Genomic DNA, 20770 nt, shown 5'->3' on the forward strand with positions numbered 1-20770 from the left:
ACACTGCCCCAGTTAGCCAGTGGGGAAGCTCTAACCAGCTCCTCTGTCTACTGTGCTCAGGTCAGAGCTACATGTAACTTTATAACACAAATCTCAGCTTCTGGTTATAGAATATGTTCTTTCCCCTCATTGAAACGCCCTCTATGTTCATTTTGGCCACAGTTCAACCTTTCTCATCTTTTGTCTATTCAATACTTCATTTTATTCCTTCTGGATTAAAATCCTGTTACATAGTCCCTAACTTCAAAGAGCTTGCAATCTGGTAGAATGATATATACAAATTAAATTACTAGACAAGATAATTACAGATTGTGCTGAGTGACAAGGAAGAAAATAAACAGCTGATGGATGGAGAGTAACAGTGTTTCTGACATTTGAACTGAGACCTGAATGAATAAAGGGCAGAGAAGTGGGGGAAGTTACAATTAGTGGGAATGTCTGTTTGAGCCCCTCAGACTTGCTTCCATGGTCTGCTGTCACTGCAATTTTGCCTCTAATCTCCTTCCTACCTTCTCATCTTCCCATTTATCTTCCTGATCTCTTGGCATTTATAGTCTCTCAGTACACGTCGGTACATAGATTCACACATCCCTGCCCCTTATATTTGTGCATCATGCTTATATGCAAGCTCTTTAAATCTCTGTTTTCAAAGTTCTTCATATTTATACTTCTCTTGACTGCCTTGGTATGGTGGTTGAAGTAACAGAAAAGTAACAGGCAGATTTTTGTGGTGAGAGAAAGGAAATGGAAAAGGGGTAAAAATATCTGAAGGAAATGATTCTGTGTAGACAATGGGTTTGATTATAGAAGGCTCAGGGCAGATGAGAGTTACATGATCACAACATTGGCAAGTAAAATGCTCTAAAGAGGAAGAATTTCAAGTGATATGAAACTAGTTGTTCTTTTAGCACATGGATGATTTTGAATTACTTGTATTTTGTGACATCGAATAAGAATTAAACTCTTAAATATTTTGCTGCCCACAGAAATTATCTCTTTATCACAACAATGACAAGTGTGTGGGTTGTTCTTTGGTGAGGTGCATAGAGCCTCAATTACCATCCCTTCATAGAGAATGTATTATGTGAAGAAGAATTCAAAGTGTCTCTATAAAAGCAGAATTTTCGTATTCAATAATTTTGTGCTCTGTGTTTTCAAGTCCTATCCCTTCACTTTCTTAGTCCCTTCCAGAATATACAAACAAACATAAAACAATGACCAAAGAGAATACTCATTTTTCTTTATTCTTCTTAGGCTAGCAGAGCCAGAAAATCCTTCACAGAAGAGACAAGCTAGATTATATTCAACCTCACGCACCATCAACACGATTGTCAGCCGTGTAGGCTGTTCATTACAGTGACGGTATAAGAAGCAAAGTGAACACAGCTGGATTTTCAGATCCCAGGTTGAGTCCGCAGGGCTGACTGTTAGAAACATCATCTTTTCACTTATACACTGAGAAAATTTGATCTGAAAGTCATTGAGGGAGAATATGGAAGCCCCATGATGTCCATCTGACTGAGTGACTTTTCTATTTCTGAGCTTTGGTTCAACACAAACAACTGGCAACATAAACAAAATGATTATTAAAATGATATTTATAGATATATAATTAAATGATGTTTAGAATTTTGTAACAGATATGTTTCTTTCAGATAATTCAAAATTCTGAACTATTTTTCAAAATAATTAATTCCACACTTTAAAAATTTTATATATTCTTTCCTATTCATTACCACCCAAAAAAGCCACTGTTTTTCTTTTAGGGAAAACCACTGTAGCTGGTTTAATAGTTATAGTAACAGCAGTAAAAGAACTTTCTAATTGTTTGTCTATCATTGATCTTTGGTTGAGGATTTAATTTTTACTATGTTTGTTTTTAAATATCATATTTAGAATTATTTTGTTTCAGATCTTAAACAAGTGGACCTTTGTTTCTGTTCCAGAAGTTATTGAAATGCAAGCCAAGGTATTCCATATGCTTCTTTTTTACTTAACTGCTTAATCAAACCATTCTTCTGAAGGAAAGGGGATCATTTCATTCATTCTTTACTGCCCATTTAATTAATTGATTCTCTTCATAGAGAACATGAAATTGATGTTTTGAGACTATTTCCCTGGAAAAAGAATGAATATAATATCTGCATATATATGTCTTTCCATCACTCACACATCCTTCTCTCCCTCCCATCATATAATGTCATAAACAGCCGGCATTGACCTGGCAACGTTGCAAAACACGTGTGTTACATTCTGGAAACTTAGATCAAAGTAGAGTGTCTCCGGATTGTTTCTTGGATTCTCTAAATGTCTCAAGACTCTGTTTCATGGTGTAGGCTTTTCATCTCATCTAACTCTCAGTTCTCTGCGATGGAAACATTCTTGAAGAAATATATTCTAAAACGCCCATGCTTATTTCTCATACGACAAGCCAACTAGCTGAATCTTTCACCTTGAGCTACTGTACACAACTCAGCCATTTTCATTTTATTCAAAATGAAAATTTCTTTAACATATTACCCATCTCCTGACTCATTCTATTATTTATTTTCTTCATTGAACTCCTGTATTTGTGCAAATCATTATGAACCTTAATTAGGACATTAAAATTCTCTACAATGATCCTCTTTTGTCACAGGGATAGAAGAGCTATCTCTTGGCACTTCCCTCACACTGTCCTTTAAAATATTTAAAGGCAAAAAATCAGAGACTCAGCTTACACAATGCACTTTATCTTTGCTGAATCATGATACAAAGGGCCAAATCTTCACATACCGTCAGCTGCTATAACATGCAATAAGTCCACTTGTGTCAGTTGCCTATTTTCCCAGTTTGAAATGAAGATGCTTTTATCACTTTAAAATATTCAGCCAGAATTGCTGAAAAATTAAGAAAACAGACTCAGAGAAGAAAAGTACTGTGTCAAACAAGATATGTGTCCCTTCTGATTTCAATCAGGCCTAGCCAGTCTGTTCTGTCCTTGTGGTTTTACTGCCTAAGGCAAGCCAGTCGCTTGCACTGGGAGTGCCTGGCTCTCTCTCTCTCTCTGTCTCCTGTGTCTCTCAGTCAAGCCAACCAGCCTCATGGCCAAAGTTTCTGGCTAGTGCATCAATTCTGGATTATATGGAGTCTGTGTCCCAGGCGATCATTAAATGGGCCAGATGATGAAGCAACCGAGTTCGGGGGAATTAACTCCTCATGTATGAACTCTGACCAGTGGGTCAGCAGATGGAGAGCTGGGTAGGTATTCTACGTCCTTTATTCAGTCCATGAACTGCTCTGAGGTCTTGTCATGCAGTCTGTCCAGAGAAATATCAAGTGTCCTACTGAGCAGATGTATCTGCTAAGTGACCTTCTAGGTCTTTGAAGGTCATCATGAAGCACTGGCTGAGTAACAATGTACCACATTGCATTGCTTCCTGTCCCTTTCTACCTCCTCTCCTTTTTCTCATTCTCATTTCCTTGGGTTTGTACCTCTAAGTAAAGCATCAGCACTTAATTCTTACCTCAAGTTCTGCTTTCTAGGGAGCCTAGGCAAAGGCAAATACAATAAAAGCAGTAGGTATATTTCTCTTTTTCAGTTTGAGAGTCTATAAAAATTACTGAGAAACATTAGCCTCAATGTTAGAATCTCTAATGGTACATTCGCCCCATATGCATGAATTTCAAAGTTTGACTTAATACTCCCACTGATATGTGAGTGTCCTAGCATAAATTATTTAGTACCTGATTTCATTTAATATTCATATTTGGAATGTTAAAAGATCTAATCTTTTCTTTATGGGTTTTTTTGTTTGTTTTTCTGAGGAAGATTCTCCCTGAGCTAACATCCGTTGCCAATCTTCCTCTTTTTTTTTTGCCTGAGGAAGATTAGCTCTGAGCTAACATCTGTGCCAATCTTCCTCTACTTTATATGTGGGACACCACGACAGCATGGCTGGTGAGTGGAGTAGGTCCGCGCCTGGGATCCAAACCTACAAAACCTGGCAGAGCGCAGAACTTTAACCACTCGGCCACGGGGCTGGGCCCTGTTTATGGTTTTAACAAGTAATTTATTTGAAATATTTGTTTTTTAAACTGGTATCACCTGGGAAAATGTTGACTTTACAGTAGACAACCTTGGCAGACTCTAGCTTAATCAGTTGGTCAAACGTAACGTCATCAACATTGAAACAATCCAACATGGTGTGAAGAACAGCACATCACTATTGTGGTATTCCTGACCCAAATACATTATATGAACCTAACCATGAGAAAACAAGCCTAAATGGAGAGACATATTCTAAAAAGTAGCTTGACTGCACTCTTCAAAGCATTAGATCAAATAAGATAAGAAATGCTCAGGAGTCATTTCTAATTAAAAGAGGCTACAAAGATGTGACAAATAAATGCGATGCATCCTCCTTGATTGGACCCTGAAGCAGGGGATAATAACTATAAAGGATAACATTGGAACAGCTAGTGAAATTTCAATGTGAACTGTGGATTCCATAACATAATTGTATCAACATTAAATCATACCCAAAGAGGGAAAGGTTGGGAAGAGCAGTGCATAGGAGAGGCACACGGTTGAAGAAAGAGCAGAGTGTGTGTGTACTCTTTACTTAGGCTAACACCAACTATGATAACGAACAAACCCAAAATTTCCAGAGGCGCACAGAAGAATAGTTTATTTCTTGCTTATATAACAACGCGTGTAGCTCTTCTGGCTGACGGACAGCTTTCTTCCACATGGTGATTCAGGCATCCGCTCCTTTCCATTTTGTGGCTCCTCTATCCCTGAGCATCTCATGGTCCTCTTCATTCAGCAGTGGAGGAAAGAGAACAGATAAGACGTGATTGTTTCTAAAGTCTTTGGCCTGTTATACATCACTTCCATTCACATTGCGTAGGCAATGATTAGCACATGGCCACACCTAGATACAAGTGGGGCTGAGAAATGTAGTTACTGGCTGGGCAGCTGCCTCCACTCAGTAACAAAACTCTATGGAAAGTGGAGCACAGATTTTTGGTGGATAGGGTAGCAGAGGGAAAAGATTTTCCTATGTTATATAATTTGCAATCAAATAACTATTTATTGAGCAGTTACTGTGTGTCAGACATGATGCTAAAAATTTTACTGTCATTCTCAAAATTCCAATGAAATAAGAATCATTATCCCCATTCTACAGATAAAAAGCCAGAAGCTTTGTGAAGCCAAAAGCAACTTGCCCAAGGGCACACAACTGGTTGATGGTATTTTGAGGTTTGCCTCGCTGTCAATTCCCCGTAGTGGTTACATACGTGAATTTAGGATGGGAAGTCTGATTCAAATCTTGGCTCTGACTTTTTAGTTCCATGACCTTTGGCAAGTTATTTTGTCTTTTTAAGCAGCAATTTTTCTATCTATAAATGGGAATAACGCTGATCTCATAAAGTTTTTTTTTTTTTTTTTTAAACAAGAATGCTTATAAAGTTCTGATCTTGGTACTTCGCTAAGTACAGGGGATGCAAATATTAGGCAAACCTTCCCTGAGTCCCAGTACTGATTCCTATTAGCCCTGGGATTCTTAATCTCTCCCACCCTTGGCTTCCTCACCTGTCTAAATGGCTGTTAAAATTAAATGGCTTAATATATAAAGTGATTAGCTCAGTGTGTGTTGCATAGTAAGCATTTAATAAGTGTTCATATTGAGTTCCTATTTCTGCAGTAACAAATTACCACAAATTTAGTGGCTCAAAACCACACAAATTTATTATCGTACGGTTCTGGAGGTCAGAAGTCCAAAATCAGTCCCATTGGACTAAAGTCAAAATGGCAACATTGCTTCTGGAGGTTTCCAGATTCTAGAGCTGCCTTCATTCCTTGACTTGTGGTCCCTTCCTCCATCTTCAAAGTTATCAGTGTACTTCTCTGCTCTCTGACCTCTTCTGCAGTCCTCACATCTTCTCTCTCTGGTCCTCCTGCCTGTCTCTTATAAGAACAATTGTTATTACATTAGGCCCACCCAGGTGATCCAGGGTAATCTCTCCATCTCAGTTCCTCAACTTAATCACATCAGCAAAGTCCCTTTTGCTATGTAAGGTAAAATATTCATAGTTTCTGAGGATTAGGATATGGCTCTTTGGGGACCATTATTCAACCTACCACAGTGTTAGCAGCAATATTTGTATAATCAAAAGTTATAATGCATATATGTGCCTAGAACAATTCTTAGTATTCAGTAAGAACTTGATAAAGCTTACCTCCCTCATCTCTCAAAAAATCCTTAATAACCTCTGGTACTTGAAGAGACCATCTTGGTTCCCCAGATAAAATAAGAAGAATCAAAGAAATTACCCAGCCAATTCAATTCAAGAGAGTAAAAACTAACAAGAAAACAAGCAAATAAACAGCTGATGTGTCTGAGTTGGTATAAAAGTTTTGGATGAAATTGAGATGTTTGTTTGATGTCTTTTTTTGGAGAAATCTGAATATTTTAGCCTTAATCTATTTTGTGCGGAAGACCTGGCTCAAGTCTCCTTTCTATTTTCTCATAGTTTAGCTAGAAGTATTGTCTCCATAGCTTTCTTTGTTGTGGAATGAGCCTGTAGCAAGATTTTGGAAGACACTGGGCCTTTACATACTCTAGGGACACTTCACCCTTGGGCTTCCAATGGGAGAAGTCATTAAAGACACAGCAGGATTAGACATTTTTAGAAACTTCTATGTACATGGGAGGATCCTAGCTTAAAAAGTAATAATTGTTTTTTAAAAAGCCAAATTGCTTAGCTGAACCTGTAAATGATCTGGCTTTTAGTTTCTTTAAGATGTATTTTAAGACATTAGAAACATGAAACCATGTGTTATCTGGCCTGAGGAGGAAAGCAGCACCCCTAAATTCTAATCATTTCTTTCACCATACCAAAGGAAATCTCTTAAGGCTTTAAAAGGTTGGGTTAACAACACTGAAAATATTTTTATTTTTCACACTCCTCTGCTTTTCTTGGTTCCATCTGGGACCAGAAGCTAGCATGTTGAAATACCAGGAGAAAGGCAGTCCTCAAATATTTCCAGCCTAACGAGAGGCAGGAAATAGCAGAAAGCTCAGAAGATTTTCTTTTCTGCTTACAAGATTTCCAGGCTAATTTAATATGTTAACAAGTTTGCATAGGTATTACTCAATGTGACTTGGGAATACCCAAGTTTTGAAACCTGCTAGAGTTTTTGTGTTCCAAAAATGAATACTCATCTTTATTGTCATTGGGTTATTAACTGTTAATATAAATGATATGTTTATTTACGTAACAACTATCTTGTGGGAATTCCAACATCTTTAAATAATATGACTATGGCAATTATTTGCTCTCAAAAGGTCTCATTAGGAGATCAGAGTTGAGACGGAAAGTTATGATTTTTTAAGACAAGCATGATGTTGGTTTCAGTTCACTGACAAATGCAGCTCAGTCTTTATTTAGTTATATGAATAAATGCAAGAAAAAGTAGGAGGAATACCAATTGTTTAAGAAACCTAAATGGTTTAGCAAAGAATGTAAAAAATATCTCAATATTTTCTGCACATAAGTAAACTCACCATCTCAAAGTTCTCCAAATATGGCTTCAGAATGCTTTGGAGGAGCCAGAGCCAACTCTCATGAGTCAACAAAATAAAAATACCTTGAGAGAATGATTTAATAGCTACTTCCCATTCCTGGTTGTAATAGAATAGGCCTAATTTGTTTTTTTTAAAAAATCTACAAGACATTGTGAAATTGGGCTTTGTTTGATGCTTGGACCCTTTTCATACACTCATATTGAAAAACATGAGAGACTCTAGGGAAAAAAATAATTTGCAGCAGCAGCTTTTAGTCATAAGGGATTTAGAGATCATGGACATCAGTGAGACTTAGCTTTCACACTTTCCCGAAACAGTCCAGAAGCACAATGGATTTAATTCACACTAAGCACGCATTCATGTGAAATTTGTTTGTCATGAGTCTTTTTAGATCATCAACATGCTGAAGGCAGGGCTGTGTCTGTAATATATCTCATAGAGCATCTCCAGTAGGTTCTAGTCATGGTTCAACATTTATGAAGCAGCCAGTCCTAGGTCCCAGACTCTATTAGATTAGAACCATGGCTTCCTAAGCATTTTTGATGAAAGGGTTAATTTATGTATCTCATCATAAAATGTTTATTGGCTTTCGACTATATGCCTTAGATGAGACTGTGCTTTGGATATTCAGGGATCTCTGTCTTTATGGAGTTTACAGTGTCACAAGAGAATACACACAAAAACAGTTTAACAAACAAACGTGAAATTGCAAATTTAGAAAAGTGCTGAAAAAGAGAAGAACAGAATGTGGGATGGGAGAAGAGGGTTCAGGAAAAGCCTATTTCTTTAGATAATAATTAACATGCAACCTGGATCCTTTAAAAGAACCAAAGAAGAGCATTCCAAGGAACCACATGACCTTTTCATGTTATAGGATAGTGAGTGACCTGGCCAGATCAGCCTTTGGCTCATTGATCAGAGAAATTGCAAAAATATGTCACCCATCTTCTGACCTGAACCCATCTGGCTTCTCAAGAACATTTTTTGAGTCCCTTAACTCAGGCTTGCTATGGTGTACTCTCTTCCTTATCTACCTACCATCCTCCTGGCCCCCCGGGGAAAAGTCAAGCTAAGTGTTCTAGCCAGCATTAAGTGCCTTCCCTACTGCCTACTGTCCCAACAATATGGCCTCCCAAGCCCACATTTGTCTGGTACTATCATTTCCCATCACTTCTAAGTCTCCTTACAATTTCAAAAGGTATAAGTGACCTTCCCTAATAATGCCATCACAAGAAGGAACAAGCCTGGAAAGTTTAAGGGGTCATGAAGTCCTCATACCCAGTACCCCTTTGTTTACCCTAAGCTCCATGTTCCTGATTCATTTATGGTTTGATTCTCTTCTCATTGAACTTGTGTAGGTAACCATGATGGAAATAGGTTAAACTCAAGCAGGAGAGTGATAACGTTGTTGACATGGGTTCTCCAGGAAGAATGGAACTATGCCACAAAGCCACAAGTATATGGGGTCCACAGGCAGATAAGATGGAATTTTGTTTGAGGGTGAGACTGTGTTTATAGCCAGATGAGAGACTACAATTAGATTTTGAACTTCTAGCTCTCTTTCTTATGCATTTTTTTAAATAAATTTGCTTCAGTTACCTAGGCTAGGATTTCAAGAATTAAAATACTTCATATAACTCTGAAATTTAATTTTTTTTTTTTTTTTTTTTTGTGAGGAGATCAGCCCTGAGCTAACATCCGCCAATCCTCCTCTTTTTTTGCTGAGGAAGACGGCCCTGGGCTAACATCGGTGCCTATCTTCCTCCACTTTATATGGGACGCCGCCACAGCATGGCTTACCAAGCAGTACTTCGGTGCGCGCCCGGGATCCGAACCAGTGAACCCCGGGCCGCCGCAGCAGAGCGCGCGCACCCAACCGCTTGCGCCACCGGGCCGGCCCCTGAAATTTAATTTTTAATGATGTTAAACCAATAATTTAAAAAAAAATTAGCGACCAACTTTGAATTTTTACCTGCCATCCTAATATTAGGGCCAAGTCTCACTTGTAAGGCAATAAATTGAATTAGGATTAATACGCAATGTTATGGAGCCACCTGCCTTGTTTAGACAGGGGAAATAAGCAATTATAACTTAATTATAATGCATCTCTAAAAAGTTGGCACCAAAGAAGGATGGAGAAACATCTTTAAACCAAGCTTGTCCACTTTTCTGACTCCAGTCAAGTTCTCTTTTTATTGATTACACCCCCAAAGCACTAAAATGTTTCTCAAAAGAGAGTAGCCAGGCTAGTTAATGACCTCACCTTTCCAGAAGTGTTGGCTGAATTCTTCCCCTTGTATACTATTCCCTTGTGAAAAACATTTATCGTTGTGCCTTTTAAGGCTTAGAATTAACCAGTTTTTTCTGCATTTTTGCAGAACACATAAATATTTATGTGCTTTGATATGTCAGTTTTAGGCCCTGAATTTTTGGTACTAGGGCTTTATCAATATAAAAGGTATGTATTTTTAGGTGGTTTGATCATTCTATAATCATAGGAAAAGGATACAGAATCTTATCCTTTATGGGCATCATTCCCTGAAAGATAACAGTTTCATCTTATGATCTTATAGTTCCATTATGTTTTTTGCTATTGAGGGTTGTTATTTAGCTTTATTTTGTGGATAGATAGTTATTGAGGCTGTGTCAACAAAGGTAAAACATTCACTCTTTAACAAACTTATCTGCTTAGAGGTAGACATACCAAGATAAATAATGCGTGGCCCTTGCCCTTAAGATACTCATGACTAGTGGGAAGAGAGTCAAGGCAACTCAGATGCTATGAGTGAAATGGAGGATGTCAGAGAAGGCTTCCTAGACTACATGGTCCTGGCCACTGTCCCGATAGATGAATAGGGATTAACAGGCAGAACAAAAGGGAAGGACATTCCAAGAGGAAGAAATAGCATCATAAAGGAATGGAGGAATGAAAGAACATAGCATATTATGGGAAATGAAAGAGTAGTGTGGAAATGAACGATGACGTCCATATGGGGAAATAGCTAGAGATGAGTGGGCAGCTTGTGGAATTTGCACTACGAGGCTAAGGAGCTTGGGCGTTTTTGTGAAGCCTCTGGAGAATCATAGAAGGACTTTAGAAAGGAGAGCAACATAGTCAGATTTCTAATTTAGAAAGACATTCCTGGTGGCAAGGTGCAGGTGGGATTGGGGAAGGTCAACTAGAAATGGAGATTCTTCGGATACGTACTGTACTAACATTGGAGAGCAGGGAGTCAGGCTAGAATGGAGGCTGAGGCAACGGAGATGGAGAGGAGAAGTGCTGTGGTATCTGTAGGAGCTGGTGACTGGCTGGACGTGGGATTGAGGGAGTTGGAGAAATCTAGGATATCTCAGAAGCTTGGGAGTTGCCTTGGATGCAGAAGAGCATGGAGCAATTTGTCAGTGGGTGCAGTCCGTATTACGGCCAAAGTGGATAATTAAAGCAATGCCCAAATTGCTCTTTGCTAGTTACAGTAATAGCTAACAGGCAGTGTGGGCTGGCTCTGTGCCAGGCCCTGGTCTTAGTGTGTTCCATGTGTACAGTGTAAGGATTGAGAGCACAGACTCAAGATCCAGACTGTCTGAATTCAAATCCCATCTTTGCCACTAACTGACTGTATGACCTTGGACAAGTTACTAAATCTATACTTCCGTTTCCTCATTCATAAAGTGGGGGTGATAATAATAAAACTGACTTCATAATGTGGTTGCAAGGATTGAACAATTTAATATAAGTAATTCACTTAGATGAGTGAATGGCATGTAGAAAATTTTGACTGTGTTGATTATTATTATCACATGTATTAACTCATATAAACCACACGAAATCTAGAGATAGGTACTATTATCTCTCTTTTCCAGAGAAGGAAATTGAGGCACACAGAAATCATAGTGCTAGAAAATTAAACCAAGCAGTAAGCCTCAGGAGACTTTTAACTACTTCACCATAGTCTTCTGTGTAGTGTTTTGGGAGCTAAATTCAAGGTTATTAGCTGGAAGGGCCTGTTCCAGGTAGAGGCAGGTAGAGGTCTGAGCGGTACAGAGAAAGAAGTCCCAGCACTCACCATTCTATTCAAAGCAATACCTGAATCTGACACTCCTCTGGAGGTGCTGACAGCCGTAATAGTCGTGTCACCATGCTCACTTAACAGCAAGCACTCAGTCACTCTTAGTAGAGAGGCAGAGCATCTCCCTCCCCCACCCTCCAGCCATTCAGCTGATTCCTGCTTCCCCGCACCTTGTTCCAGGACTGCGCAGACAAAGGACATGTCTATCACACCACTGCTATAAATCAGTTTAGTTTGTTCCACTTTCAGCGTTATTTTGTCTGTCTAAATACGTAATAGCCTTTGTGAAATTTGGAGTTTTCAAACTTTATTTTTGTGGAAAGAGTCAGTTTAGCATAGTGGTTAAGAGTCTTAGCTTGGGAATTGGAAAGACTTCTCTGGCTCTGCCAACAACTAGCGAAATTTAGCAAATAAAAATGCTGGATGCTAAGTTAAGTTTGAATTTCAGATAAACATTAAATATATATTCTTTAGTATTTCAGTATATTTGTTATATTTCCTGGGACATTACTTATACTAAAAAAATATATCCTTTATTTATCTGACATTCAAATTTAACTGGGCATCTCATAATTTATTAACTTCTCGGTGCCTCCATTCCCTCACTTACATACAGGGATGATAAAAGACAGTAATAGTGACCATGATTGATATTTGCTATAAATATTAAATGAGGTAATATGTATTAAGCACACAGGAAACGCTCAGTGTGTATTGATTGTTGTTATTGTTATACTGGGATGATGGTAAGCTGGCAAAGCGTGAGGGAATTTTTCAGCACTGATTCTTTTGATAACATTTTAAAAAGCTTTAGAATTGGAAATGAAAGATATTCTGCCCAAGCTACCTTTGTGCGTCTCAAAGACGAAAATATAAATCCAACTTCATTTTTCAGTTTTTTCACGAGAAATTGGGTAAATAGCTCTTATTTCCCAACATAATTTTCATATTTTCTCCTAACTCTTCTGCCCATAAACTACCTGCCAAGTTAACTTTATAAAAACGAGAAGGTTCCAGGCACTCAGGCCTTTATCACTAAAAATAAAGCGGAAGTAAGATGAAGTAGAGCTCATTAATCTTCCCCTATTTTCTTGGGAAGAATTTGGCAAAAACAGATTCTACAGACACAGCCAGCCATCTCCGAAGGCTATCTGCCCTGAGCCAATTAAATATTACACAATAAGTATACCCAATAATTAACTAATGAATTGGTTTCTTTGGGAAATGATCAGAAATGTCAGGGATGGAAGAATATTTAGATTGCTTCTATGAGTCCTGCTGAAGAAACATCTGGTTCTTTTTTCTTTCATCAACATGCACCCTGACGGGTCCCAAATTCAAAAATGATTATATTTCATGTCATTTATGTGCCTTACAGTTTGACAAATTTAACTTGTAAGAATAAGTGATTCCGTGTTCAATTTACGTTGATCCCATTTTCATCCAAACATCCAAAGAGAGAGAACCGTTATAGATTGATAAAAGCTGCTGATTGATCTATTGATTTCCAGACCTTAAATCTCCTAGGGAAGTCTTTGTAAAGTTCGTGTTCATAAAATTCTTGTTCTGCCACAAAAGCTCCCAGTGGATTGTGTTTCTCAACTACAAGGAAAATCATCAGGGACAAACCCAGAAAATGTTTCTTTAGTATACACTACGCAGGAGGGCCTTCCAAATTCAGTCTCAATCTGGTTTCTTCAAAGGTTTATTTTTATTTCATTTTTGAAAACTTTTAATTTGAAGAGGGGGGAAAAAGCCCTTTAAAGCATAACAACCCGCAGTGATGTAAGTGCCTTTCTGTCTCATATATAATCATGTCTGTTTGGACGTGCTGGGTGTCATGTCCAGGGCTATGGTGCCACATTGAGAACAATATTGAACTAAATAGTTTTGACAGAACAGCCAGACCTTTTCTTGGGGCTCCTGCTATATTGCATATCTGCTTCTTTGTACACAACGGGGTGAGCGAGTGATGGAAGGCAGAGAGTTCAATTGTGGTTAGAGTCCAAAAAAGAGCCATCAATGGAATCTCTTTACTGATTTACACTAATACCTGGAGACAGAGTACAGATGAGTATATTTTCCAGGTTATCAGGGATAAGAAAAAGGAAAATTATTTTTCTAAAATGTGCACTCTAGTACGATAAATGCTGTGGCTTATATCCATGCAGATTAATGTCAGCCTGTGTGGGCTAGGCTGAAAGAACTTGGTTCATCTCAGCTCCTCTTCTCCATTGCTTTATGGAAGTAGTTTATGGGTAGTGGGTTGTGTGAGTGAACTCTAGATGCATTTGTCTCTAGGCAGAGTGTTGTATGTATTTATTGACAAGGAGCTTCATCTTTATGATTGTGTAATTTACTGAGGTAATTTATTGAGATTTTAACTCAATAATATTAAGTGTTAGTGCCACTCTCCAAGACCTCCACTCCCATCCCAGAGGGTAGGTAGCTCAGCTTGTAGTTCTGTGTGCCTCAGGGTAGACATAAGAGGCTTTATTTTAAAAAAAGAGCTGAATTGACCAAAGGAAAGGAGAGGCTCAGAGAGCGGAGAGGCAGAATCTATGAAAATTGGTAGATATTTTCCAGAAGACACAGAAAGAGGATGGGTTCTGGGGCCTTCATGAGTGATGGTAGACCTGTATCAGGCTCCCAAGCAGTATTGAGAGAGATGACAAACGTCTAATGGGGCAGTGTGTGGATGCTGATGGGACCTCACTCTAAGGGCAATGTCCTTCTGAGTCTCACTGAAGGATCATGGTGCCCCTACTTGGCACAGAGGGAAGGATCTTCTTACCTTGTGTTGGCCACGAAGGCTTACTCAATGATCACATGGCCTTATCCATTTACTACAATGGACTGAAGACTGAATCCCATTCAACTGATAGTAACAATTATCTTCCCTTGAGTACTATTTTGTTTCTTGCACCAGAAGTTTTACCACTACTAGGAAATTTGGAATCTCTTCATCCTGGGTTTGAGGTCTTCCCAGCATGTATAGTGACTAAAAATTTTTAAATTAGAGGTTGCAATTTGGCAATTTATGGCTAAAAGTATAGCCAGTAGATACATTTTGTTTAATTAGCATGGTGTTATTCGAATTTGAGCAACATTTAAAATTTTTTAATCAGAAGATTTCTTTAAAAATCTAGATTTCTGGTTTCTTTTAAAAAAAACAAACAGATAATCTGGCATCATTAGGCCCAGATTCCCACTGTATCCATCTTTCAGAGTTGGATACTGAATTTGACATAGTTTTCCAATTTACTACAATTCTTTCTACTCCCTTGTCTCCTTACCCAGGTCTGCTTCTCTTGTTTGCATGTGTTGCATGGTCTTTGTAGGCATATTTGTTCGCAATTTCTTTAAACTGAACAGAAATAAATGAGTTAACTGGAATCAGGGGTGAAGTTCAAGGACTGAAATGTGAAAAATCGAACTCTCAAGGAAAGGCCTTGATGAGTTCAGTTTAGCTTACTAATTGGGGTTAGAAACACGGAGATTGGAATCTAAGTGGAAGGAGATGCAGCAACGTATTAATATATTAGTCTATTGCTAGGCAACAAATTACCCCAACACTTATCAACGTGAATTAACAGCAATCAGTCTTTGTCTCTCACAGTTTCTGTGGCTCAGGACTATGAGAGTGGCTTGACTGGTCAGTTCTGGCTTGGTCTTCCATAAAGTTGCAGTCAGACAATAGCTGGGGAAGGGATTCTCGTGAAGGTTTCTTCACTCATGGTTCTGCAGCCTGGGGAGACCCTCTTGGCTTGAATAGCTGGGAATCCTCAGGCGTGCATCTCTATTTCTGTATGATCTCTCTACCTGGTCTCCCCAGTGGTCAGGGCTTCACGGCCAAGTGTCTCAAGGGAGAGAGCCAGGTAGAAGTTGCATTCTTTTTATGACAGCTTCAGATACCCCATAGCCTCATTTCTGCTTCACCTCACGGATTGGAGCAGTCACAAGCCCTCTCTTACATTTGAGGGAAGGGAGCATAGACCTTGCCTCTTGGTGGGAGGGGCATCAGTCAAGTTGTAAGTAGAGCAAGTGGAATGGCAGCCATAGATGACATCCACCTTTGGAAAATGCAATTTACCGTGAACAGAAACAGGAAATAAGGTCAAGACTCCAGAAAATCTGAATGATATAAAAGCAAATAAGAATTCAGGTTTCTTGATAAGAACAAGAAATAGAAAAGAACGTCTGAAGACTGAAATATACACTTGCATGTGTTGGTTTGGTTTTTCTCCACCTGACCATAGCCCAAAGGTTAACTTCTACATGCCCCGGGCCACTTAACATCACCAGGTTCTGAAACCCTCTCGTATTCCCACCCAGGACAGTACCACTTGTTGTTACCCTGTTCTCCACTTCAGCTAGGCACACTGCCTCACTATCTCTTGTGAACGACTAGCCTCTCAGCCTCTGCCTAGCTTCTCTGATCTGGGTTGCTCTCCCCTCCTTTATTCAATCTGCACCCCTTCTGCCTTTAGAATTTGGGACGACATTCTCCTTTCAGCTTCCGTCCCTTCGGGAACCACCAGCTTGTACAGATTTCTCAAGCACGGTAACTGGCCCTTGACTATTTATGTACCTCTTTAAAAATGTGAGTGGGTTTTAAAAATCATTATTACCCTTTCTTTTCATTTCAAGAGAATGTTTGACAAAGAAGGAGCCTCCATTTTCTCATTTTGCAGGTGGGGAAACAGAAGCCAAGCTAGATGAGGAGCCTGCCCAGGCTTCCAGAGCTGGAACTTGGTGGAGAAGAGCCACAGCCTGCACCCCCTGACTTGTGGTGTGGAGCTTTTTGCTTCTCAGAGGTTAATTGGGGGGTAGCCCACAGGCCTGGACAAGCCTGGCCCACAGACAGGTCTAGATTGGCTAGTACACAATGTTGTGTTTTCTTTTGTTTTGTTTTTAAGGCTTTAAGTGGGGCATGTACTTTACAGTTCTCTGCAGACTCCACTAATCTCTCCCACTAAGTCACTCACATAGCTCATTAACTGCCTGATCTCTGAAGGCATTTGAGCTTTTGCACTCCCCTCCTCCTCCATGCTACAACTTTGTATACTTCCTAAAGGGAAGAATTTTCCTCTAATAACAGCTGACACTTGCTGATCTTCTACTATGTGCCAGGCAATTTACATGCGTTAACCCATTTCATACTCAGAACACTCCTATTGTCATCCCCATTTTATAGATGAGAAAACTGAGACACCGAGACGTTAAGTCATTTTCCCACATTCTAACCTATAGTAAAGACTGAGAGCTGGAATTTGAATCCAAGCACCTTGACAACAAAACTCATAATCTCAACCACTCTGTTGAAGAAAGTCTAGGTAGACAAAGGGCGATCATAATAAATGTGTGTGGATCTAATCAACATTGTTTAAAATAGTTATGTTTTCAGATTGGTAAAATCTATCTGTAGGTTTATATTTGAAAAACTAGGATGATAGGGTACTAATGCCTTAATGTGGCTCATCTGCTAAGTGAAATATTATTGTCTATGCATCGTGAAAGATGACTTTCACTACCTCAAAAATGCCCACCATCTGGGTTTGATTTTTTAGGCTAAAACTCAAAATTTAAGCATTTTAACCAAATCACCATCTAAATCTTTGTTTTAGTCTCCAAATGCTTTTGTGGCTAGTATATAGATGAATGGAATTCGAAAGTGGCCGTTAAGATTACTATTGCATGATGGAAACTAGAGTCTACCACATAAATCTAAACCCTTCCATAAATTTTAAAAAAGATTTACTGCTCAAAAATAAAAATATAAATCATCCTCATTTTCTAAATCATTGCTGCTGATGATCATACTCAGCGTGGCGAGAGATCACTATATTATTCTGGATATAGTACCACATCTAAATTTTCCAAGTAGTCTCAACTGCCCATGGGATTTACTACTTCATGTACTTGCCAAGACAGAAGGTATTTCTGCATAATTCCTGTAGCTGAACGTTACTGATGCTCAAAGTGCATGGAACATTTAATATGTATAGCGAGTCCAACACGATTAGTTATTGACGTGAATTACGATTTTTACACCAAATCATTCAAGGCCCAATTAGAAAATTGATCAGTTTTGAAGAGTCTGTCTCCTTAATCTCTCCTATTTACAGAACAGGATTTGGCAGCAGGGGCAATTCTCAATAGGGTCAGATACTGGTGAACCTTAAAGACCAGAGTAAAGCACTTGAACCCCTACAGATAACAGAGGACCATTTAAGCTTTTTTTTGAACAAAGTCAGTGACATAATCAAAGAAGTGTTTGGGGAAGGTTAATCTGACAGCAGTGTGTACAATGTTCTCCATCACGTGGTGACAAGAAAATGGCTGTGTGGACAGAAAACAGTGAATTAACTCATGTCAGCATATGAAGAACAAACCAAGTTCAACAGCTATCAATCCAAACCAACATTCAGGTCTGTTATCCTGATTGCTCTGATCCCTTTCAAGTCATAGCTTTAAAACTCTGGATGGTTACTGACTGGAGGACTTTGCAGACTGTACTTGGAGGTCTAAGGAGAAAGAGAAGAGGCAGGAAAGCTGAGAAGCTGTGATGCAGTGAGAGGAACACCTCGTGTGTCACAGGAATCGACTGGAAGAGGACCAGTGAGCCACAGTAAGTCTAACTTCATTGAACACCTTTTCATGGGTCTTGGGATTATTTCTCACTTCCTGTTGTTTCCCTGAGCTGCTCCGTTCCTTTCCAGATTAACCCTTTTCTTGTACCTTCTGCAGCAGATGCCCAGCCATCCAGGCAGTTTTGATTGGTTTATATACTGGTACAGTCTGGGGAGGTGTCTACTCTATCTAGTGCTAAGTGGGTGGGCAGGCATTTCTCAAATAACCCATCACCTAAGATCAGCCGTCTTCTACCATGCCAATGCAAAAGAGTTGACAAATCACTCATCCAAAATATTTTTCTAGCCAGTTTGGATGATACTGTTTTATTGTTATACTGTTTCAGAAAATTCACTGGAATTGGGAACTGCTCTCACATTAAAAATCCCTGATTTTGTTACTTATATTCTGGCATGGAGCCAGATCTGTCTTAAATCAGGGGAGAGGAAACTCTTGTCCTTAGGGCAGCCAGCCTTCAGACTTTTTACTGTGTCCCAGCTCTGCACGGCCTGTCTAGAGACTTGAATCAACCAGCTGGAAGATAAACAGGCTGGGCAGCTCAGAGACTTCTGAGCTAATGCTTATCTCAGAATGAGATGAGTCTCTTTTTTCACGTTTCTTTCTCTGAACTTCCCTTCTCTTGTTTATTCATTCAGCAAACAGCCATTGGGCATCTATGGCATCCCCATATTACACCATGTGATTGGGATGCAGAGGGAAAAAAAGAGAGTAAGGTACCTGTTTTATGGGCCTTATTGTCCAGAGGGAAAGGCAGATATTAAGCAATCGAACAAACAACTGAATGCAGAATTTGAAATTATGATAAGTTCTATGAAGGAAAAGAACTGGGATGGATAAGAGAGAGATCTGCAGGGCCCACCTACTTGAGATAAATTGCTCAGGGAAAACCTCTCTGAAGAAGTGATGTTTTAGCTAAAGCCAAAAGGATTAATAGGAACTAGTAGGGTAAAGGGGTTTACAGGAAAGGACATTACCAGTATAGGAAATAGGAGGTGCAAAGGCCCTGGGGAGGGAAAGAGATGCTGGTAAGTGCAAAGAACTAGGTGACAGAGTCTGTCTGTCTGTCTGTCTCTCTCTCAGTTTCTCTCTCTCTCCATCTCGCTTTCCTTACCCTTCGTTATCTCTATTTTTCCCTTATTATCTCATTTTCTATCATATTCTTTTTGTTACTAAGATTCCTCCATAAATTGCTATATAAAACACAAACATGTTTAGGGAATTAGGGCCATAATTCCAACCTGTATTTGCTATTTAGAAGTTAGGCAACACTTCTTGTAGGTCATCTATATGATCTAGGCCATTAAGTTCCACTGTGGGAAAAGGTAATTCCCTGATTTTAAGAGTCCCAGAACCTCATAAGGAAAGACATAAATCCATCCGTTAATGAACATGGGGATCTACCGACATGTCTGATGAACAGAGGGCCTTGACGGAAGCCACATTGTGAGCTTCTGCAAGAAAACCAACAAAAGACAAGAGGGATGTATTGGTCACCTAGATGTAGAACCCAAATGCTAGAGGAAATTGTGGCTTTTGCAAAGTACGAGACGGTCTGAGAACTTGCTCTAAATCAGATTTCTGAAGCCTCTCTGCCCTGGGAGGACAGGGCTGACTTCAGAGACTGCTAGCTGTCTTACCAATCAATAGCCATTGTCTCCTGCTGTCTTAGTATGAAAGCTCAATTTTGCTTAGAGTGGTGTTGTGCGCAGCTAAAGGGCTACGTATCTCAGCCTCTTTTGCAACTGGTGTGAGCATGTGACTAAATTCTGGCCACGTGGTAGTGTTGTATGGGCCTTCCACAAATATTCCTTAAAGGGAGCTGACTCAGCCAGGAGGTGTGCCTCTTTTTGCCCTCTTCTCATTTTTCATCCTGCTGGCTGGAATGTGGCTGTGATAGCTGGAGCTCTAGCAGCTATATTAGGTCATGAGGTAACCTTGCAGAAAGAAGCAGCTTTGGGTCCTCATGACAATAAAACTTCCATACTAGCCCTGACCTGCTTACCTTGACATTTATGTTACATGATCAAGAAATACACTGTTATGTTATTGAAAGTAATGTTTTGTTTTGTTGTGGTTTCTTCTGTTTTATGCATGAAGGGTAATTTCTTAAATATGCAACCAAACCTAACCTTGATTCAAGGTTGTATGTTTAATTCAGTTAACTATTGTAGACAATCATAATTTATTATTTCTCATGATTCTGTGGGTCAGGTTTTTGGGCAGCACATATCTTGGCCATTCTCTGGTTCTATGTAATGCCAGCCGGCGTCACTCACGCAGCTGCATTCATCTCAGAGCTTGGCTAGGGCTGGGACAGCCAAGCTGGCCTCTGAATCTCCAGGACCTCTCTCCACGTGGCCTCTAGGCACTCAGTAGTTTTGCTTGGACTTCCAGAATGCCAGCTCTGTTCCAAGAAGAAGAAAGAGAGGGATTCTAGGTCTCCTCAACCTATTCTCAGAAGTCCCAGAATATCTA

This window comes from Diceros bicornis, chromosome 17 (assembly GCF_020826845.1).
Source record: "Diceros bicornis minor isolate mBicDic1 chromosome 17, mDicBic1.mat.cur, whole genome shotgun sequence".
NCBI classification, from domain to species: domain Eukaryota; kingdom Metazoa; phylum Chordata; class Mammalia; order Perissodactyla; family Rhinocerotidae; genus Diceros; species Diceros bicornis.